The 24,598-nt window shown below is 35.7% G+C and overlaps 1 long non-coding RNA gene across 1 annotated transcript in view; it reads right to left on the minus strand.

Annotated features, from left to right (window-relative positions):
* Window positions 1–13,858: 13,858 nt before the first annotated feature.
* Window positions 13,859–24,598, minus strand: part of LOC131279706 (uncharacterized) — a 29,932-nt gene continuing 19,192 nt past the window's right edge. Inside the window, exons 2-3 of the long non-coding RNA XR_011649619.1 lie at window positions 19,737–19,904; window positions 13,859–16,908 (exon numbers count right to left, since the gene is read on the minus strand). This is a non-coding gene — a long non-coding RNA (uncharacterized lncRNA). The remainder of the gene's footprint in view (window positions 16,909–19,736; window positions 19,905–24,598) is intronic.

Consider the following 24,598-nt stretch of genomic DNA (forward strand, 5'->3'; position numbering starts at 1 on the left):
CCACATTTGAGCAACAAGGAGGCTTTCAGGAGGCAATTCTTAGGCAATGTATAATACTAGGCTAAGTTACAATTTCACAACAAGGTTCATAAGTACAACCATCAATATCAGGCCCTGGCCTAATGGTCTGTCTTCACTAGATACTGCTCATGTACTCGGGGACTCTTGCCACTCTATTAGAGAATGTAGCAGGACTTCCAAGGATGGGAATTCAATGTTAATTCAGTTACTGTGTGGGTCTCCACCCATCAAGACAATGCCTCATGACCACTTGAACACATTCATATTCCATAGGGACTTGCCCCAGGTGAACCCCTTCCCACGTATCTCTCCATCACTGACACCTCACACACGTGATCCACCCCTGCCACAGTTGTGATCCTTCTGTAATTCAAAACCTCAGCCAAAACAAAGCCAAAAAAAAAAGAAAGAAAAATAATAAGAAAATTAAATAATAATAAAAACATCAAATAAAATGAAAAAATAAAAAAAATTTTTCGTTGTGTCTTTCATCACTGTAGGATTTTTTATCTTTTATGTACAGTGAAAATTTCTTCCATATGTTTCCCCAGTGTCTTATTTTTTCACTTTATCTTCAAAGAAGCTTTAGGTACAGAAAAGTCATATAGAAAATATAGGGGATTCCCATATATCCCACCCCCTTCCCCTCTCCTGGAATTCTTCCCTATTAAAAACAATTTATGTGAGCATAGTACATTTGTTATCATTGATATACAAATACTGAAGCAGTGCTATTAACCAAGGGCAATGGTTTACATTATGGTGTACATTTTGCACCATTCACTTTTATAGATTTTGACAAAATTTAAAATAACCTGTATCCATCATTGCAAGTTCATGCAGAACTTGATCCTCAGTTGAGATGTTCTGTCTAATGGTGATAATGGTGTATTAAAGTCCCCCATTATAATTGTAGAGGCATCTATCTCTCCATTTAGTTTTTCCAAAGTTTGCTTCGTGTATTTTGGGACACCCTGGTTAGGTGCATAAATGTTTATGATTGTTCTTTCTTCTTCCTAGATAACCTCTTTTATTAAGATATAGTGTCCTCTTCTTTGTCTCTTATAATAGTTTTGGACTTAAAGTCTATTTTGGCTGATATTTGTATAGCTTCTCCTGCCCTTTTAGGGTAATTGTTTGCATGTAAAATCAAGTTCCAACAATTCATTTGCAACCTTCTTGTGTTCCTGAGTCTAAGGTGAGTTTCTTGTAGACAGCATGCAGATGGGTCATATTTCCTTATCCATTCTTCGATTCTCTGATTTTTGGTTGGACAGTTTAATTTATTAATATTCAATGTTATTAATGTCAAGGCATTACTTACATTAACCATTTTTTCTTTAGGTTTACAATGTCATATTTTGTTTCTCTTTTTTCTTTTTAGTTATTCTTACTAATAATCTTACTTTCTACATCTCCTCAAACCCTCTTTCTCTTGTTTTTTCCTTTAAACCTGCAGAACTCCCTTTATTATTTCTTGAAGGGCACTTTTCTTGTTGACAAACTCTCTTAATTTTGGTTTATCTGTGAATATTTTGAATTCTCCTTCATTTTTGAATGCCAGCTTTGCTGGATACAGAATTCTTGACTGACTGTTGTTTTGCTTTGTTTTTTCTTTTAGCACCTTAACTATGTCCATACCACTGCCTTCTCACCTCCATGGTTTCAGATGAGAAAACAACACTTAATCTTATTGAGCTTCCCCTGATATGATGGATCTCTTTTCTCCTGCTGCTTTCTGTGTTCTCTCTTTGTCTTCACTGTTTGGTAATTTGATAAGTGTAAGTCTCATGGTATGCATGTTATGATTTATAGTGTTTGGAGTGTGCTGTGCTTCCTGGACATGTATGTCCATGTCCCTCAAAAGAGTTGAAAAATTTTCAGCCATTATTTCCTCAAACACTCCTTCTGCCCCCTTTCCCTTTTCTTTTCCCTTTGGGATGCCTATAATCTGTGTGTTTCATGTTGTCATTCAATTCGTTGAGTCCCTGCTGAATTTTTTCTATCTTTTTATCTATCTGTTCTACGATCTGTCTGATATTAGATGAACTATCTTTTACATCACTAATTATTTCCTCTGCCTATACAAATCTGCTGTTATGTTCTTCCAGTGTATTTTTTTATTTCTTGCATTGTGCCATTCATCATTATATCCATTATCTTTCTATGTATGTTTGTGATTTCTTCAGTATGTTCCCCCAGTGCTTCTTAATATCCTTTATCTCTTCCTTCCCTTCACTAAGTTGATTCATGACATTTGTTTGGAGATCCTTAAATAGTTGTTTGATGTTTTGCATCTCCTCTTGCTTTTCAGTTTGTTCATTAAATTGGGCCATGTCTTCCTGCTTCTTAGCATGGCTTGTAATTTTTTTGCTGGTGTCTGGGCATCTGTTTATCTTGATGGACTTATTCAGATGGTTATCTTTTCTTTCTACTCCAAGGTTTCATTTTGTTTTTTGCATGTTAACGTTCCTTTTTGACATTTTGTTCCACTTATTCTATATTCTTGTAGCTGTCTGTGTTCCCTTGAAAAAATATTAAGACCACAGAAAAGGAAATAGGGAAGAAGAGAAAAAGAATAACAGTAACAATAAAGTAGGTAGAAAAAGAGTAGAAAGAGTAGAAAGAGTAGAAAGAGTAGAAAGGGCCAGAAAGATAAAGAAGTAATAATAGTGAAAAACCATAAAAAATACAAAGGAATAAGAACAAAAAATGAAATGAGCAAAAAATACAATCAAATAAAAGATTGGAAAGATGAGAAGAAGAAAAAGGAAATAAAAAAATGAAGACTAAACAAGAAAAGGTGGAATGAAAGAAAAGCAATGGAGGATGGAAAATGAAAGAGAGAAAAGAAATAAAGAAACCAAGGGGAAAAAATAGGGAAAAGAAAAACTGAAACAAAGAAAGAGAAAAATAACAGCCAAAAAAACCAAAAAACCACCCAGGAAAAACAGGCTCCCTCTTAGGACTCTAGGCATGGTCTCAGGTTGCCAGTGCTCATCAATCACCCAGCAGCCTGCCCTCCAGGTAAAGTACCCAGCATTAATAAAATAAAATAAATAATAATAATAAAAAATAGATTAAAAATTCTAAAACAAAAAAATTCTATAATTTTTCTGCCATAAGGTGCCAGCTGGGTGCTTGACAACCCAGTGGATCACTCTCTAGATCCCTTCTCTTAGGAGGGTCAGGACCTAGAATATGGCAGACATTCCTCCACTGAGTTACACCCACTCCACAGGTTAGGAAGACTTCTTAAAACTTATCTGGCTCTTGCTTCCCTCTTTTTCCTCAGGCGAGTTGGGCTTCTCTCCCACACTGGTTAGGCACCTGTCTCTGCCTACCCCCTCATTCTCATTGACCTAGTTCCTCTCTCTCCCAGGGCCATTTGGTATGGCAGCCTGCTGATTGGATCCTCTCTACCCTCTCCTTGCTTCACTTCAGTTCTGACTGGGATCTTTTTTTAATACTCAAAAGGGTCTCAGCCAGCCAAACTCACTAAGGAGAAACCACTCTCTGCCTTCCACCAGACCCTTCTTCCTCCAAGGAAGTAGGATCGTCTTTCCCCACTCAGTTGGTTGCAGAGAGCTGGGGTTTTACTGAGGTTATTCACTCAGTTGGTTGCGGAGAGCTGGGGTTTTACTGAGGCTATTCACTTTGAGGGTGGGGTATATATGCCATTTGCAGCCACAGGAGTGTAACTCATGGCTTTTGTTTGGCCTCTGTATTAGCAGGCCAAAGGGGTGCTGATGTAAAATACCAGAAACTGGTTGGTTTATATAAAGAGTATTTATTTGGGGTAGGAGCTTACAGTTACCAGGTCATAGAGCGTAAGTTACTTCCCTCACCAAAGTCTATTTTCATGTGTTGGAGCAAGATGTCTGCTAATGTCTGGTAGGGTACAGGCTTCCTAGGTTCCTCCCTTCCAGGGTCTTGCTTCTCTTTCCTCTGTGAGCTTACTTCCCAGGACTCCAGCTTAAGAAGCTTCAGCATCAAACCCCAACATCAAAAACCCTTAACTCTGTCCTTTGCCATGCCTTTTATCCCTTTGGTGGGTGGGGACTCAGCGTCCTACTGGCACTAGAGGTTTACATAATTACTTAAGCAAGTGAACCTATGAATCCAATATAATCTAATATGCCCAGAGGAAAATATCAGTTTACAAACATAATCCTATATATATATATATATATATTTTTTTAAATTCATCAGTAATATCAAACTACTACAGCCTCTTTGGCCCTCTGTCCCTCTCCCTCCTACATAATGCATAGCCCTCTCCTGATCTGCAGATCCCCAAAGTAGCTCCCTCCATAGCCTTTTGCTCTTCCTCCATTGTTTTTGCGAGTTAAGCCCTGCACACCAACTTCATTGCCATCTTTCCAGAAGTCCTCTATAATTATTCTTTTAAAATGTTCAATCAAGTGAAAATGGTTTTATCCCCTTTTTTACATAAATTCTCAAAAGTTTTTATTACTTTCCCTTCTTTCTTTCTCTTCAATTTTATTAAAAATAATTGGCATTTTGTCATCAAATTATATTTATTAGGTTATCATTTTTAATAGAAAATTTATGACATTTAAATTCAATATTTCCCAGATTTGCAATAATAATTTAGACATCTCTATTTTATTATATTTTTCTTATCGTATTTTCCTTACTCTTGAGTTCTTAATATTGATTTCTCTTCCCTTCAAGTAGAATACATATTCAGGCAAGGCCTTTACAATGTCAGCAGAGAATTCTTCATTTAAAATTATTTTAGTTCATTTTTAAGTAAATTCTTTGTTAAAGTGATTGAGAACAAAAACGACAGTCAGATAAATATCAGTTGAATTCCATTTTAGCAACTATTTAACTGATTGACCTTGAACAAATTATATTTGCCTTGTGTCCCTTAGTCATCTCATCTGCAAAGTGAAGATAATAGCAGCTCCTTCACAGGATAATTTTTTTCAATGAAAATTAGTGGAATAATGCATAGTTGATAGCAAATGCACAATAAATGTTCTATTTGGAATTTGCAACAATTTTCTCATTATTAAACTTAAATTTTTTGGTCTATATTTAAGTATGGATTATTTTTCAATAATTTTTTGTGGAAAGCATCAGCCTTTAGAAAATAACTACACTGGTCTTTCTTCATCCTGGGGACGGGGACATTTTTCCTCTTCTATGTTTGCTGTTTTATGTCACAGTTTTTTACATCTGTCCTTTAAAAGCAACAAATATCTGTATGATGACTTTGGTGTTTTTTCGTAAATATCACCACTTTTTCATCATTTCCATCAATTTGTTATTTCCTTCTGTTTTGTTGTTGATCTTCTCAAGTTTAACTGCAACATCATCATTAAACTTTTGAGAGTTTCAGTGAATCTTTGCATTCCTTTCTTATTTTAAGTCATTCTGTGGATTTGATTTGAGCTTAGGCTTTCTACATGGCTGTCTTACTTCTTTTTTATTAAAAAAAATATTTGCTTATATACTTTTGTGAATGGTAATTGTTTTCCAATATTTCTTTCTGATTCTCACAGCAGGGCATTCCCAGAAACAAACTCCTTGCTCTACATCATCCAGATGTTATTTCTTTTCCATTGTTTTATATAGTTTTTTGATAGATTTAGGTTGAGCCTTTAATTTCTTTGTTTTATCCATTCTAAGTTAAGACACCATCTATCCTTCAAGTAAGTCAATTATGATGGTTAGCAATTTTCTCTTGTCCTACCATTTTTTTCCCAACAATGACTTTGAATAATTTTTTCAGATGTAAAGCTGAAGGGGAAGATGATTTATATAGAGATATACTCTCATAAAGCTCACAATTTCTTTCAGATTTCACCTATTATTCCTTCCCTTATTTAAGAGAACATCATTTTATATCTGTGATTGAGACTATGAGACTCCAAAATACTATAGTGCATAAAGCATAACTATAAAACTGCATAGTTAACAGTTTTCCAAGACTCCACTACTTTCTGCTAAGATTTTACTCTTGGACTTTATAACTCCTAGAACTGCTGTACCATCTCCAGGGTCCTCTCCCATTATATTAACGGACATTTTTAGCAAGACAACCCTTATTTCTCACATTAATAGCTCCAACACTTCAATATATGAACCAAATACTTTCCCTTTCCCACTGAAATTTTTGTTTCTCTGCCTGAGTTGGAAACCTTTGTTCCAGGTTCCTACTCTTGAGTACTTGTAATTTATTCCAAGAGGCTACATGGTGTAGTACAAAAAGCAAGACATTTGAAACAGGTTTTCTGGGTTCCACACCCAGATCTGAGTATTCAGTTTGCCTGCCCGAGTCTTCATTTCTTCACCATTAAATTGTTTTCATCATATCTTCCCTATGAATGCTAAATATTTTTCATGATGATTAAATGGAAATGGAACCATAAAGTATTTTGAAATTACCAACACTAGAAATCACAACATATCAAAAATTTCATGGCATAGAGAAAGCAGTGCTTAGGGGAAATTTTAAAGGGTTAAACGCATTTATTAGAAAAGAATAAAAGTCTTCATGTTATGTTTCCACCTTAAGAATCTATCCCCTTCCCAACAAGAGCAAAATAAACTCAAAGCAAGCAGAAGAAAGGAGTAAAGATAAAAGTAGAAATCAGTGAAATAGAAATTAGAAAACTAATGGAGACAAATCAGTAGAACCAAAAGTCAGTTAAAGTATCAATTGGTAAATCCCTAGCCAAATTGATTAAGAAAAAAAATAGAAGATACATATTACCAATATCAGAAATGACTGAGAAGATATTGGTGCAGATCCCACAGACATTAGAGGGATAATGAAGTTATGAATACTTATGCTAATGATTTTTATAAAATCAATGAAATAGACAGACTCCTTGAAAGACATAAACCCCCAAAAATCACTCAACAAGAAACAGATAGCCTGAATAGCTCTATATCTATTAAAGAATTAAATTCATAGCTCCACTGGTGAATTCTATTAACTAGCCAAGGAAAATAATAATACAAATTCTACACAAACTCTACCAGAGAAATAGAAGAGGTAGTATTTTCACATCAATTTATGAGGCTGGCTTTAATCCGATACCTATATTAGACAATATTCCTCATGAATATGGATGTAAAATTTATATCAACTAGTAGTTACTAATGTCTTTACTTATTTTATCTGCTCTAACATCTATTAGTTTGCACAACATTTTTAGTTCAATTGTAACATCATCTACTTCTTGTTTCCTATTCTTTCTGCTACTGCTTTGCCCTATTTCAGATTCTTAATACTTTTCATCTGTATTATTACAAAAACTTTCTAACTTATTCCCACTCCTTTGACTGCCCTCTACCAAAGTTTCCTTCCTAAAACGAATATCTCATTGTGTTATTCTAGTGTTTAAGTGTTTAAAGACATTGATAGTTTTATAGTTTTATTTAATGCAACTAATATTCCTTAGTCCAACATATGAAATCATTAATTACTATAGTCAACCTACTTTTTATTTCACTATAAATGCTGTATGCACTCTTCTTGCCCCATCTTTTAATATTAGCACATTTGTTATACCCTTCGCACAACTTGAAATCCAAGCCTGTTAGAATCCTACTTTTTCTTCCCCAATTTTAATCTCCCTATTTTTTATGCTCCCATAATACTTAGTCTTAACATTTATTACATTCTATCCCATATTATAGGTGAATACCATATTTCTGTTATGAATAACACTTATTGTTTGTTACAAATATTTTGAACATACTAGATGATACCAGATCTTGTCACTCTAGGGAAGTTTCTTGGATTCCCTGAAAAACTTCAGAGTAGAAGCTATATCTAATAATTCTCTGTCTACTGAGTATTTACATAATATGTATATACATTAATGTTGTATTATTAATAAATATTTGTTGATGATGGAACCAAATAGATTTAGTGGTAGATTACAATAAAGCCTGAAGTGTTTGTCCCTTCTTCCAGATGCAAGCGTCATTTGGAAATATCCGAACTTGTTTCTGTCGTTCCACTTAGCAGCATCTTTTCAACTGAAACTAAGTCACACACGTCAAATGTGTGGATTTTCTGCATCCCTGATTCTGCAGTTTTCTTGTCCAATGAATAATAAAAGAATTTTCACACTTGTGGTTAGTGCAAGGCTTGCTTATTTATATCCCTGTTCATCTTTGATCTTCTCTTTTCCATCCCAACTCGAGGCTTGCCCTAAGCATTGCTTCTTCTATGCAGTGGAAAAGCTTCCAGGGCCTCTTCTCAGCCTGGAAAGAATCTCAATTGTGACCTCATGGCCAAGGTGAAGGTCTCAACAGCATCTCAGAGCCATGTTGTCTGCTGGTCATGTTGTCTGCCAGCCAAGTTGTCTGTCAGCCATGTTGACTGTCAGCAGTGTTGTGGCTCGTCCTCTATTATTTCCCTGTACTAACCTCCTCAACTTTCCCCTCGGAGAGTTCACATCCTTATTCTTAAGGGGGTACTGAGGGGCAATGATCATTCTTCTGTAGTTATTTCCTGCTAGTTAGGGTAGTAGTCTCAGCCTGACAGGGTATAAACCTCTCTGGCTATTCTATTATAAAACCCTAATTTTTCATTAAGTTCAAATGAGCAGTTTATAAAGTAGATTTAATGGACAAATTTGCATGTAACATTAATTTAAAAATTATTTCTTGAACACCTACTATGTGCCAGGCATTATGCAGTAAAAGATGAGTATTTTCTTAGCAAATGATTCCAACATTTTCAGGTTTAATTTGAAAGAGAATACTTTACTGAAAAAGCGTAATCAATAATTTATCTCTCAACTTCAGAACAATTAAGTTGTCCCTGTTTCCAAATACCCAATTGGAGAATTTCCAACTTTCCTACATCTCTATTGTATTATGAATAATGTTTCTAGCTCACTAATTTCGCTGCTAATCAAACACTAAAAAGATTCTTTTTACTTTCAGATAGGTTTTGAAAAAAAGTCCTCCCAACATATGCACAAGGGAATTATAAGTTCATTAGTATACAGGTTTTCAAATCTTAGATTCGTGGTTCATTATGTTACCTTAGAGATAAAAATACAATTTTACATTTATGTGACAGTAAAAAGAATTAGAATTAGCATCTGATTATGAGTTTTAATTTTGAAATTAATCTACAAGCATCTCTAATTTAAATATTCCAAATTGAAAACTATCTTTAATATTGTTTCACAAAGACTACTTAAAACCTAAATTACATCCATTTAGAGTAATACATTCAAAAAGTACACGGGATTTCTTGGTTTTAAAAGAATTTCTGCATTTTATAATATAGATTCTAATGAAGACAAATCTAAAAATACATATAATCTATGCATTTTGAAAACTTTTACTATACTTCTTATTTAATTCATTCTTTATTCAGTTAAATTTTGTGGCTACATATTTCAATGGAAAATGGATTGCCTGAAATTCTGTGATGTGTCATACAACTAGAAATCACAGAAGCACCTATCACATCAATTCTGGTCATCATAAGAAATGCTTCACATTGTTACTCTCTTTCACCAAATCCTAAATAGTTCTGAGACTAATCCAGGAAATATGGCTAATTACTAAACCCTCTGAAAAACTTTACTTGATTTGGAAAGTCACCCCACTGTTTCAAAGAATACCAAGGTTGTGTGCTACAAGAAATTTTAACCCAGCTCATCCTCTTAAGAATATCAGTTGAAACACACTTTAGGGATCTGCTTTTCCAGAACTAAATTTTTAGCTGTAACTGAATAATAATAGGCACAGAGCCTACCCATTGAGTACTATTTGTGTGTACAAAAACTTTTGGTTACCAAGCTGATAAACATAATAATAAATTCCGACAAGATATTTGTCTCTTAGTTCTTGTGACACTCTCTATACAATTGCAAATAATGACATAAAGTACACTGATATTGTGTACAGGCTTTCTCTTCTGCCTGTTGAACTTTATTTACCAATTCCTAAGACATGGAAATTCAAAGAGGGTTTATTTGTTAGCATAGCAAAGGAGGACAGTGGCCTAAATGCCCAAAAATCTGCCTTGCCACATAACTGTAGTAATACTAATAGTTTTTATCATATTCAGATTTAGCAGTTTATGCTATGGAGCAATTGGGGTGGGGTTCAGATTCCTTCATTAATAAACATTAAGGGACTGAACAGGATGAAGGACGGGTACAAAACAGGGGTCAGTCCTAAGGTTATTACAATCACAGGACAATCATTATCCCAGATCAAGGCATCTGAGAATGGTGTACAGACAAGTGTATTTACAAGGGCTTTTTCTTTTGGCTTTCAAACAGGGTGGATAGAGTGGTCACCATTTCGATACAAATGTTCATATACAAGGGTAAGATCCATCTGGAATAACTGTCATAGTAGCAAGTCTTAATTAGAAATGACCATAGAGAATGGTATGATCTGTCTGGAATAATCACCACAATGGCAGGTTTTTAATTGTAAATGACCATATACAAAGGGTAAGGGAGGTCTAGCCAATTTCAGTAGTTTCAGATATTAACCTTTAGCTATTTCATCATATCCTGCAAGTGAAAAGCCATTTATATAATTACAGTAATCGTAATTATTTGTTAATTCTTAACCCTCAGTTGCAATATAGGACACCCTAAGATAGTTGGGACTGAACTGAGAATTGAGGAGTTTTTCTTTTCATTTTCATTCTGACTCAATTATTCCTTAGCTGGAATTTATTTTCTTAAACACCTTTTTTTTTTTCATAACAAGGAGACATGTTAGCATTTATTTTAGTGACATTTAAATATCTAAGAAAATGCTCTACTCTTTGATGCCCAGGCAAAATATGAAAAGCCACATCTAAAATAATAAACCAAAAGCAGAAAAATACATATATACAAACCATACATGTACAATGAAATAGCTAAGGAAAGTCATAAAATTGCTCCAGGATATCAGTAGTTATGCATGCACAAACTATATATCTCTTTAGGGTATCATGGAAGATCCCAGGAAGGTTGTTCCAGTTACATGACCAAAGAATTTAGCTTTTTGGTAAAGAAGATGAGGTAATAAAGTACATCTAATTCAATGTTATTATGATATCACATGAAAGTATTTGACTAAACTGCAAATGAAAGTTACTTGCTGCTATTAATTGCAATTATTTTGCATTTCTGTTTTGAAGTGACTATGGAAAAAAACCCTCATTTGAATACTGGAGAAATACTGGACATCAGTAATATTTTGTCAAATCTCTCCCCTTTTCACTTTGTTCTGGGAATTGCTACCAAATTCATAGCTCTAAAGCATTGCCTAGTCATGCAATTTCCTTGCTAAATTACCTTTGAACAACTTCTTTAAAATTCTCTTTACCCATCCACTGTGATTATACATCAAATAAACTACCAAATCTTGCTGAACTCCTTATCTATCCACCTAACATGGCAGTGTCCCAGGGGTCTCCATGCCTCTGAACATGTAGGACCTTGTTTAGAATATCTGTTCTGTTCTTTTAGACCTTGCTCATTCCAACTCTATCCTTCCCATCAGTTCCTGTTACCAAAGTGCCACACCCCTTTCTTGAATCACTCAGGCAGCTCCCAAATTCCCCCTTGCCTAAATTCCTGCAATACTTGGAAATTATACCTTGAAGGACTGCATTTGATGATACAGGGAACATCCAGTAAATTAATGTGTTCTGAAAGTTCATTTATAAGTTACTTATTAAAAGTTGAAAATTCATTTGCCCACAGAAAATGCTAAATATGATAGTTAATATTCTATGCCCTTTTTTTGATAATCCAAATTTAGCTGAAATATATTACGGGTAAAAATATAAAAACCTATAATTTCAATGAAAAAATGCATATCATACTTCAGCTCAAGAACTGGAAGTCAAACATTCATCACTCCCTCATCTATTCTTTGTATCTCCTTGGCAACTTAGGTAGTGCTGCAAATGTGGAAGGTGCTTTCTGTAGTAGGTGCTTTTTTATTGCTTCAAAACTAAACACCCCAAAACTCACTGGTTTAACACAACTAATTTATTGACTTACCCTTTTGCAATCTGGGCTCATCTGGGTGATTTTCTACTGGTCTTGCTGACTGATGGTCACTGAGGTTGGTAAATTTAACTAGCAAATCAGCTATGGGCGGCAGGAAGGTTGAGAAGATCTGACTTTTCTCTTTCTCTATTGAGTCTCAAGGGCTCTTACACTCCTGGGTGCCTCTCCACCTGGTCTTTCTAGCTCCATGGCTGAACTAACCTGGAGCCTCAAGGCTTCTGTGAGTTAAAAATGGAAGTTACCAGATGTTCTAAGGCTTAGGCCTGGAACTGGCACAGTGTCACTTCTGCTATATCCCTTGGTTTAAGCACATCTTTGTCTCAGTCCAGATTCAAAGGGAGATTATTGCACAAAGAATGAATACCAGGAGACTGGTTCATTGGGGATTACCACTGTTGCAAAGTACCACAGCGTTTAATCACTATTTGTTGATTTGGCTGCTAGTAATATAGAGCAATGTATTTTAATCTCTTAATATTAGGAAAAATGAATTTAGCGTTTTGGCAGCATTCACAGTTCAAGTAAATGAAAATCAAGTGTTTTTGTATATATAGTGTTTAACTTGGTTTTGTTGTTTGTTTGTTTTTTAGGTGCTGGGGCTGGGGATTGAACATGGGACCTCACATGTGGGAAGCTGGTGCTCAACCACCAAGCCACATTAGCTCTGCTGAGTTGTTTTTTTCATTTGTTTACTTGGTTTATTTTTTCTTTTGTTTTTAGGAGGCACTGGGAATCAGACCCGAGACCTATCATGTGGGAAGAAGGCACTCAACCACTTAAGCCACATCCGCTCCCCATGGTTATTCTTTTGACAAACTTTCACCTCACCACAATTTAAACTATAATTCTTACCAGTGGAAGTTAATTTGAGCAATTTTCACTCTTTTCTATGTTTATTCCTGATTTATGATGTTAAATAATACTTTAGAATAATATCCCACATACTTTGACTAAACTTGGAAAGCACTGGCTTTGTTTTTTTCCTGGTAAAGGAAAATATTTAATTTGAAATTGGTTCAATTTCCTCATTCTGAATGGCATCAGCAACCAAATTGATAGCCTCACATAGGGAAAAAAAAAACTAGTCAAGAAACCCTGTATAACGTTTTTTAGGTTAATTTTTCAAAAACCACAATGACTTGTATTTTTTACCATATTTTTTATCAGAAAAGTGGCAACTTGAACACACCCTTTCCAAATCTTTATAGGAAAAGGAAAGATCTGCTGGTTAGCAACCTTTGATTGCAGAGAGCAGAGACTTACTTAGGTTATCTAAATAATGGTAGGTTAGGTAAAGATGCAAATTATAAGGTAAGGAAAACGAGAATCTCATGGGATCCAGGACTCTTGATATGGAGGCTAAAACATATCCTAGTGATGGTTTAAGACTTGGGAAAGCTCTAGGAAAAAGATACTTTAACCTCTCACCTACAAAAAGCTGTCAGTTCCTCAACATCTTCTTTCTATATGTACTCACTCTTGCAAATTTCCAACTCCATCCTTCACCTTTTTTAGGCTTTGGTTTCTGCTTACTTATACCTCTGGCTATTTCTACCTGGGATGCTCATTGACATTTGGGGTGAGGCATCCCTTAATTATGCAAGACTCTTCCACATCCTGCAAACCAAAAGTACCCTGATGCTTTTCCAAGCTTGCCTAGAGGGCAATATCTCTCCTCTCCACACTCAGGGAAGAACTTCATAGGCCAATATGACCTTTGGTGGCTCACATCTTCCCTGGTTAACAAATAGTTGACTATCACACTATATAACAGGTAGGAGTTATTCCACAAATACTAATTGCAATTCTGTCATATTTATTAGATTGAATCAAAATAAAGAGATGATAGTTTTAGCATATAATTCAACAATGCATACCTAGATTTTTACCAAATTGATTTGAAAACTTAAATCCACCCAAAAATCTGTATGCAAAGCATATGTAAACATATTCACAATGATTAGTCATTTGGGAAATGCAAATCAAAACCACAATGAATGCCACTTCATACTCACTAGACAGCTATAATATTTTTTAAAAAATGGACAACAACAAGTGTTGGAGAGAATGTGGAGAAATTGGAACCATTATATTGCTGGTAGGAAAGTAAAATGGTGCAGTTGCTTTGAAAAATTGTCTGGTACTTCTTAAAATGGTTAAACATAGGTTACCACCCAGAAATGACATTCCTAAGTATATACCCACAGGAATTGAAAACATAAGTTCTCATGAAAACTTGTACATGAATAGCAGCATTATTCCTAGTATCCAGAAAGTGGAAACTACCCAAGTGTACATCAACTGATGAAGGGTAAACAATGTGTTGTATATCCATATAATGGAATATTATTCAGACATAAAGAATGAAATATTGATTCAATTATAATATGAATGAATCTTGAAAGCATTATTTTATGTTAAAGAAGCCAGACACAAAAGGCTACATATTGTATGATTCCATTTATGTGAAATATTCAGATAGGCAAATACATAGAGAAAGAGGGTAGACTAGTGGGTGATAGAGGCTGTGAAAAGAAGGGATGGGAAGCAATGGGGTTTCATTTTGGAGAGCTGAAAATGTTCTGGAATTAGTGGTGGTGATGCCTGCACAAGCTTGTGAATATGTTAAAAACCGCTGCTGAATTACATACTTTAAAAGTGTGAATTTTGTTACCTGAATTATATCTCAATAAAACTACTTTAAAAAAAAAGACAAAGCTAAAAAATTCTGCACACAGTTGTTTATAGCAACTTTATTCATAATCTCCAAAATCTGAAAGCAACCAATATGTCTTTCAGTAAGTGAATGGTTAATAGAAAGGGTTACATTCATACAAGAGAATGCTCTTCAGTAATGAAAAAGGAATGAGCTATCAAGCCATGCAAAAACACGGATGAATCTTGTATATTACTAATGGAAAGAAATCAGTCTGATAGGCTGATTCTTGATAAATATTTTGGAAAAGGTGAAATTATGGAGTTAGTAAACAGACCAGTCATTTCCAGGGTTACCAAGAGAGGAAAGGTATAAATAGATGAAGCAAAGGAGATATATTAGGGTGATGAAACTATTCTGTTTGACACTGTAATTGTGGACACATGGCATATGCATTTGTCAAAATCTGTAGAGGTTTAGAGCACAAAAAGTAAACCTTAATGCATGCAAATGGGGACAATATCATTCAGGTCAATGAATCCCAGGATGCAATGTAGACTCTGACAAAAGGATCTGACTGTATTACAAATGGATGAAATACCCTCACTGAAGGAGGTAGGGAGAAAGGTGCTGACCTAAGAAAATTTGGAAGTCAGTGAAACGTCAAGGCAAAGGGAACCGCATGTAAGTACTGTGGTCTAGTTGATAAAGTTGCTTTCAACAATGGTATGGATTAACAATTCTGATACTGCTGTACACATATATTGTAATAGAACAAGTAGGTAAATGGATGGTGGCTGGTGGGAGCTGGGTATTTCACTGTTGTAGGGGGAGGTTAGAGAAAAGCAAGGGACAGGTTTAGAATGATCCATGTGGTAAGGGACTGAAGTTGGAGACATCAGTATAAGCTTGTATTTAGTTTAATGGAGATATAGAGGACAAATATAGCAATATTTATAGATATGTATATAAACAAGGTTTAGAAAACACACATATTTTCTTGCTCTGTCAGCTGAAATTACCAAGAGCAATGACATCCCAGTAACAATGAGTACAGCTAGCACCTAGATCTTGGTTTCTAATACTACTCTCCAATAAAATGAAGCAGGGATTCTTAGAGAAACATGTTTGATTCTAGAACTGGACAGGGAATAAACAAGATGAATTTTGTAGTACCAGGAAGTTAAGAAGTGCTAAACACACATATGCATGCACATACACATATACAAACAATGATGAGGAATATAAAAGGGGAATGGGATAACAAAAAGAGTTCTCAATAGCCAAGGCTAGAACAATTTGAGCAACAAAATACATAAAGTATATTGAATCATAAACTAAAGTATAAAATAAATATCCATGAGTCTATACTGATATAAGTAAATGACTGAATTAATTAATTAATTAATTAATTAAATAAAAGGGGAGAATGTACAAATCTCCTGTGCAGAAGAATTCCAAATAATTTAGGTAGATTTCTGCCCTCCAGGAGGTGGAAAAAAAATTCCTCATTCATTAAGTGTCAGCTGCCCATAGTGACTTCCTTCCCAAAAGTATGGTATGGAAAGAGAGAGAAAAGACTAATTTTACATGGGAGAAACCTGACAAACACTATCTTAGCCAGGTGATCAAGATAAGTAACAACAAGGATAGGACACATCAGTAACGTGTACCTTTTTTTTTTTTAAGATTTATTTACTTATTTCTTCCCCCCCCCACCTCATTGTTTTGCACTCGCTGCCTGATATCTGTGTCCATTTGCTGTGTTTTTCTGTGTCTGCTTGTCTTCTTTTTAGGCAGCAACAGGAACCAATCCTGGGACCTTCTGGAGTGGGAGAGAGGTACTCAATGTTTTGCATCACCTCAGCTCCCTGGTCTGCTGTGTCTCTCATTGTCTCTTCTTTGTGTCTCTTTTTGTTGCATCATCTTGCTGCTCCAGCTTTCCATGTGGGCCAGTACTCCTGAATATGTCAGCACTTCAAGTGGGCCAGCACTCTGTGTGGGCTAGTTCTCTGCTCAAGCCAGCTTGCCTTCACCAGGAGGACCTGGGAATCGAACCCTGGACCTCCTATATGGTAGACAGGAACCCAATCATTTGAGTCACATCTGCTTCCCAACATGTACTCTTGATATGATGCAATGGGGATTGCACCTTACCTCTGTAGTCTTCCTTCTCAAATTCCATAATCCAATCTAAACATAAGAACAATATCAGACAAATCCTAATGGAGAGATATTCTACAGATACCTGACCAGTATTCCTCAACATTTGCAAAATCATCAAAAGCAATTATAGTCTGAGAAACAATCAAATAGCCTAGAAGAGTTTAAAGGCATAAAGACTAAATATAATAAGGTATAATAAATGGTATATTAGATGGGATCCTGTGACAGTAAAAATCATTGGTAAAAGCTAAGGAACCACTAATAATATATGGACTTTAATAAAAATTGACCTGGATTAGTTCATTAAAATGACAAATGTACCATACTAACATAAGAGCTTAATAATAAGGGAAATTGGAAGTGGGATATATGGGAACTCTGTACTGTGTTTTCAACTGCTCTGTAAATCTATTCTAAAATAAGAAGTTTATTAAAAAATATAAATAGATCATCTAAGGTACAATGCTATTATTAGGCTTCAACTTTCTATGGATTGTTCTCTCATATTTTGCCAAGATTCCTTCCCAGACAGCATAGTCATATTGTGACTCCAATAGAAGAAGGTCAACCCCTCCTTGCATGGTTCAGCTCTGGGAAACACTTGCCAAGATCTTGGAAAACAGTGGCACTTCAATGGCTTGAATGGTAATTCCTTTCAAGGACACATGTAGACTTTTCCTACCAAGGACTTACAGCCTAAGAGGTTCTCTACTCTGTAGAACCTGCACTCTCTTCCTTCCTTTCCACCCCTTTCCACTCAGAATTGAAAAACCATATACCATTTCTGTCACACCTCCCATAATATAAAGTCTTCACTATACCAGCCCTTTTTTTTCATAATGTGGAATCATATCTTAAGATTATGTGTTTCTTCATCCAAAAAGTACCCCAGAATGACACAATGATCTATTTACCAATCCTTGTTTGGTGGGCAGGAGGATTGGAAAATGGCTTAAGCCTTGGAAACACAATGTCAGAGCTTCCTTTCCAGGAACCAGAAGGAGGCAGAAAGGATATCACATTCACAACTAACACATCATCTTCCCCCAGTGATAGACAAAATGATTCCTATAAAGCAACAAAACAGGGAAGCTGATGTGGCTCAAATGATTGGGCTCCTGTCTACCAGGGTTTGATGCCCAGGGCCTCCTGGTGGGGCAAGCTGGCCTGTGTGGTGAACTGGCCCACATGGAGTGCTGGCCTGAGCAGAGTGCTGCCCTGTGCAGGAGTGCTGGCCCACGCAGAGAGCTGGTGCAACAAAAAGAGACACAGAAGAGAAAGAATAAGAGACACAGCAGATCAGAGAGATGAGGTGGTACAAGAGAATGATTTGCCTCTCTCCCACTCCAGAAGGCCCCAGGATTGGCTCCTGGAGCTGCCTAATGAGAAGCTAACCAGACACAGAAGAACACTTAGCAAATGGACACAGAGAGTAGACAATGGGGATGGGGGTGGGGGTATAAATAAATAAATAAATCTTATTTAAAAAGGCAACAAAACAACAGCAAATGGCTAAACAAACAATCCAACAATCCCTTCTTCCTCCACCATCATGTCTGAAAATCCATAGCAAAATTTCATAACTGGAACACCTGGATATTAAAGCAAAATTCCAAGGTTGAGAATGATTGGTTCAAATGGTACAGGAGGATAATTTTGCACCCAGAATTCCAAATAAACACAGGATAGTCAGATATTATTAGAGGAAATGTTTGCATGTAAAGAATATGATCACCTTACATACAAGAAACCAGTCACAAGTGATTTTTCAACAAGTAATCTGGGTTTGGCAATGTCAACCAGAATGGACTTAATAGTTTGGTGAGAAGCATAATTTCTTCCAATGCAATGCATATATATATATAATATAATATAAATATAATCAATCAGGACAATATTTTGATAAATTGATGAATATTTTTCTTCTCATTTTCTTTACCTTTTTTCTATTCAGTTAGTGACATTATAGGCTCATTTGAGAGTTGTTAAAGCAAAACATGAGTTAAAAAGAGTCAAATTGTAACTTTTTTATTTCAAACGCTGATATCCAGGAAAAAGCGCATGCTATATCACAAGATTTGGGATGATATGTGAGTAATTTTCTTTACTTCCTATCCTTCTTATCAAAGATGAATAATTAATCATTTGTGGATCTCTAAGAAAAAACTTGAGCCCTGACTTCTAGAAGCCTGGGTCCCTGAGTGACTATGTGGAGCAGAAGTTCCCTATCAAACCTTATAGGATAAGAAGCATAGGCATGACATAAACCTTTGTGATATTAAGTCACTGAGATTTCTGAGGTAATTTTTATTGCAGCATAATCTAGTCTATACTTATTAATACATTATGGAACAACCAAAATTTAGAATAATATGAATCTACTAAAAATCACAATGCATGCAAAATTTTAAAAGATCAGAATACAGATTAAGTTATTCCAATTATATTACACAATTGTATATATCAGCATAAATTAGAATGCTGTGATGGAATTATGCATATTATATATTTTCTGTCTTACTTTTTTGTGTTTTACATTTTTCTGATCACATATTCAGAAAACAGTAAAATGTGAATTAAAATGAGCACATATCCCTCAATATCTCACTATTAGAAAACCAGAATGTGCAGGTACTGATTGATATAGGAGGTAGGGCAAAACATTTCTTCAAATTAAGACCAAGATTTTCAGGGGAATTAACTTCCAAATTTCATGACTTGCCCTTGTAATAGTATTAAAATATCAATTGAAAACTATAGTATTTATGTAGCACACATTTACTGTCCAATAATGTGTTATATATTGTCAAAGAAAAAACTAATATGCAAATATTAATTACACTAAAAAGTCTTACCTGGTGAAAGACTTAAGCAAGAAAAGGCATACAATGGCATAAAAACAGACCTGTTCTTCTTCCACTAAATGTGTTAAGTCAAGTGCTGCGGTGAATGCACTGGTATAGTATTTTCTTACGGCAAACTTGATATATTATGGTAGAATCTCAGGCTAGGTCTTCAGGTCCCTAAATAGAATGATCACATCATAGAATATTAGGATTTGAAAAGATTGTATGTAACACACACAAACACGTAGAATATGTAGTTGGAAATATCTGGGTTCAGCCTGAAACTTTGGTATTTCTGGCCATTGGTCTTTGGACAAGGCACTTAAAACTCCTGAAAGCTCAATTTGCTCTACTGTAAAACAAACATGATAATATTTCCTGGGCTTGTTTTAAGCATTGAATGGGATAATATATATAATGCACTCATTTCAGTGCCTGTCATAAGTTAACTCAAAAAGTGGTAACTAATTTTCTTACTCAGGCCTATCATGTAATTTTACTCATGGGAAAAAACTATCAGTTCACGTTTGGAGACTGCCCAAATCATCAGGCTAAACTAATTCCTAGTATATTGGAAAAATAGTTTAAAATGTACCAAATACGTCAGGAAACATCTGAAATGAACATATATGATAAAATGGACTATTGATGGTCCATTGTCACCTTACTTTCCAACCAGGGATTTTCAGAATGCGTCTACACATTTTGATCTCACCTCATGCCTGGCAATGGGATTGAGGGTTTCTTTCATCCACATTTTCTTCCATGCACTTTGTGATATCAAGTAGAGAGGGGTGTCCCAGGTTACAAGATTTTATTGTACTCGTCATGGCTTAGGGTAGAGAGTATAGCAAGTTAGGAAAAGCAGTGGCAAGAGATGGGTATCAAAGCTATGAGTTGTCAGTGAGAAGCTAGGTGAGATTCTGGAGTGGGAGTCAGGATGTGGATCTTGGGAAAGGGGAACTTAGGGAGAATGGACTGAGAAGTTTAAGAAGAGTTTTTGGGAGCTGATGGTATTTATACTTGCATTACCAACACTACTGATCATTTACTTATACTGGTGTAAGATCAGTCCTATTTTTTAATTTTAATTTTTTAAGATTAAACAACTTGTCGGTTTGCAGACCAATTGTGCATAAAATACAGGATTCCCATATACGACCCTACCACCAACACCTTGCATTGTTATGGAACATTTGTTACGATTGATGATAGCCCTTTTTTGTAATTGTACTATTTTTATTTTTTGAGGTACTGGGGGCTGGGGATTGAACCCAAGACCTTGAATGTGGGAAGCTGATGCTCGATCACTGAACCACATTGGCTTCCCTGAGTTGGTTTTTTTAATTTGTTTTGCTTGTTGTTTGTTTTTGTTGTTTGTTTTTGTTTTTTCAGGAGCCACCAGAAACTGAACCCTGGACCTCCCATGTGGAAGGAGGGAGCTCAACCACTTGAGCCACATCCACTCCCTATACTATTTTTTTTAACAGAAGTTACCCTTGTTACAACTGATGAAAGATTATGAAAGTAGTAGTATTAGTTATCAACCATAGTTTACGTTAGATCTTTTTCCCCCAGAGCACACCCTATTATTAACACCTTGTATTAATGTCATATATTTATTACAATTTATGAGAAAATTTCATTATACTTGTACTATTAATTGAGTCAATGATCTGCAATAGGGTTCACTGTGCTACACAGTCCTATGTTTTATCTTTTAATTTTTATTAATTATAGACAATGTAGTTTCCCCTTTTTGCCACATTCACCTATGTAGCGCAGTGCTGTTAATGAAACTCACAATAATGTGCTAACATCACCACCATCCATTTCCAAATCTTTACAAACAACCTAAATAGAAATTCTGTACAAAATAAGCATCAACTCTCCATTCTATAACACCAATCTCTTGCCTGGTAACCAATATTCTGGATTCTAACTCTATGAGTTTGCTTAGCATAATTAGTTCTATCAGTGAGATCATTCAATATTTGTCCTGCTGTGTCTGTATTATTTCATTCAGCATAATGTCCTCAAGGTTCATCCTTGTCACATGCATCAGGCAGTCATTCCTTTTTTATGATCTAATAATATTCCATTGTAAGTATACACCACATTTTGTTTATTCATTCATCAGTGGATGGGTTCTTGGGTTATGTGGCAGTCTGAGATTATTTATGAATTCCAAAAATAGAAAGATTATGTTTTTAAACTAATCTATTCCTATGGCTGTGATACCCTTTGATTGTATTAAAGTCAGCTGAGCTGATTAAATTACCTGCTAAGATTACTGGCTTTCGATTTGACTACATCAGTGGGCATGACTCAGGCTGAATTCCCACCCTCTTGCTGGGTCTGATATAAAAACAGACATTCACTCAAGAAGAAACCCAGAGGAGAAAACTTTTGTCATTTTTGATCCTGCCATGTGACAGAAAGGAGAAGGCCCAAGCAGCTAAAGCTCCAAGAAGAGATGTACCATTTGCCTGATGACTTACAGCTGACCTTGGGAGAGCTAAGACTGATACAGGAAGCCCTGAGAGACAAGCTCTATGCCAGCCTGTAACTGAGACTGGGAAGAAGTGGGGCCCATAGAACCTAAAGAGAAGAGGAAGCTCGGAGGTGAAGGCTGAAACTTGGCAGCGCTCGCCTGCTATCTTACTTCAACACGTGCAGCTGACTTTGGTGAGAAAGTATCTCTTAATGTACCTTGAGTTGGACTTTCCATGGCCTCAAGACTGTAAGCTTTACCTTCAAGAAATATCCTTTCATAAAGTCAACAAGCTTCTGGTACTTTGTATCAGCACCCATTGGTGGACTAATACAGGCTGCTTTCACCTTTTGGCAATAAAAAATAATGCCACTAAGAACATTGGTGTGCAAATACTCTTTGAGTCCCTGCTTTCAATTTTTGGGGGTATATACCAAGATTTGAGATTGCTAGGTCATAGGGCAACTGAATACTTAACTCTCTGAGGAACTGCCAAACTGTCTTCCACAGCAATTGCTCCATTTACATTCCTACTAGCAATGAATGAGTGTTCCTGGTTTTCCACATCCTCTGTAACACCTGTAGTTTCTGCTTTTTTAATAGTAGCCTTTCTACTGGGTGTGAAATGGTATCTCATTGTGGTTTTGACTTGCATTTCCCTAATAGCAAGTGATGTTGAACATATTATCATGTGTTTTTTAACCATTTGTGTATCTTCTTTGGAGAAATGTCTATTCAAGTCTTTTGCCCATTTTAAAATTGTGTTGTTTGCCTTTTTGTTAAGTCGTATGATTTCCTTATATATTCTGGATATTAAATCCTTATCAGATATACACTTTCTCCAATTATGTAAATTGTCTTTTTACTTTCATGCCAAAGTGTTTTGTTGCATAAAATTTTTCATTGTGATGAAATCCCAGTCAACTATTTTTTTCTTTTGCGGCTTGCGCTTTGGGTGTAAAGTCTAAGAAACTATTTCCTAATACAGGATCCTTAAAAAGCTTCCTTACATTTTCTTCTAGGAGTTTATAGCCCTAATTCTTACATTTAGGTATTTGATCTATTTTGAGTTAATTTTTGTGTATGTTGTGAGATAGGGCTCCTCTTCCACTCTTTTGCCTACGGATACCCAATTCTCACAGCATCATTTGTTGAGGAGATTATTTTTTCCCATATGAGTGGGCTCGGCAATTTTGTCAAATATCAATTGGCCATAGGTGTGAAAGTCTATTTTTGAACTCTGTTTGATTCCATTGGCCAAAATGTTTGTCCTTGTGCCAATACCATGCTGTTCTGACCATTTTAGCTTTGTAATGTGCTGTAAAGTCAGGAAGTGAGAGTCCTCCAACTTTGATCTTCTTTTTCAAGATGTCTTTGGCTATTTTTGGGGCCCCTTACACTCCAAAATAAATTTGATATTTGGCTTTTCCATATCTGCAAAGAAGACTTGAAATTTTGATTGGATTGCTTTCAATCTGTAAACCATTTTAGGTAGAATTGACATCTTAATGATATTTAGTCTTCCAATCCATGAACATGGAATTTCCTTCTATTTATTTAGGCTTTCTTTGATTTCTATTAGCAATGTTTCATTGTTTTCTATATATGAGACCTTTATACCCTTGGTTAAAAATTATTCCCCGGTATTTGATTCTTATAGTTGCTATTATAAATAGAATCTTTTTCTTGATTTCATTCTCAGAATGCTCATTAGTAGTGTATAGAAACACTAGTGATTCTTGTGTGTTGATCTTGTACCCTGCCACTTTGTTGAATTCGTTTATTGGCTCTAGTAGCTTCTTTTGCAGATTTTTTCCGTTTTTTTTTTCAATATCTAGAAACATGTCATCTGCATATAGTGAAAATTTTACTTCTTCCTTTCCAATTTGGATGCCTTTCATTTCTTTTTCTAGTCTAACTGCTCTGGCTAGAACTTTCAGTAAAATGTTGAATAACAGTGGGAACAGTGGGCCTCCTTGTCTTATTCCAGATCTTAGAGGGAAAGCTTTCAGTCTTTCACCACTGAGTATATGTTAGCTGTGCGTTTTTCATATATGCCTTTTATCATGCTGAGGCTATTTCCTTCTATTCCTATTTTTTAAAGTGTTTTTATCAAGAAAGGATGTTGGATTTTATCAAATACCTTTTCTATATTAATGAATATGAATATATTGCTTTTAAAAAATTTTTTGGGGAAACGGACTTTGGCCCAGTGGTTAGGGTGTCCGTCTACCATATGGGAGGTCCGCGGTTCAAACCCCGGGCCTCCTTGACCCATGTGGAGCTGGCCATGCACAGTGCTGATGCGCGCAAGGAGTGCCGTGCCACGCAAGGGTGTCCCCCGCGCGCAAGGAGTGCGCCCGTGAGGAAAGCCGCC

This window comes from Dasypus novemcinctus, chromosome 9, assembly GCF_030445035.2.
Source record: "Dasypus novemcinctus isolate mDasNov1 chromosome 9, mDasNov1.1.hap2, whole genome shotgun sequence".
NCBI classification, from domain to species: Eukaryota; Metazoa; Chordata; class Mammalia; order Cingulata; family Dasypodidae; genus Dasypus; species Dasypus novemcinctus.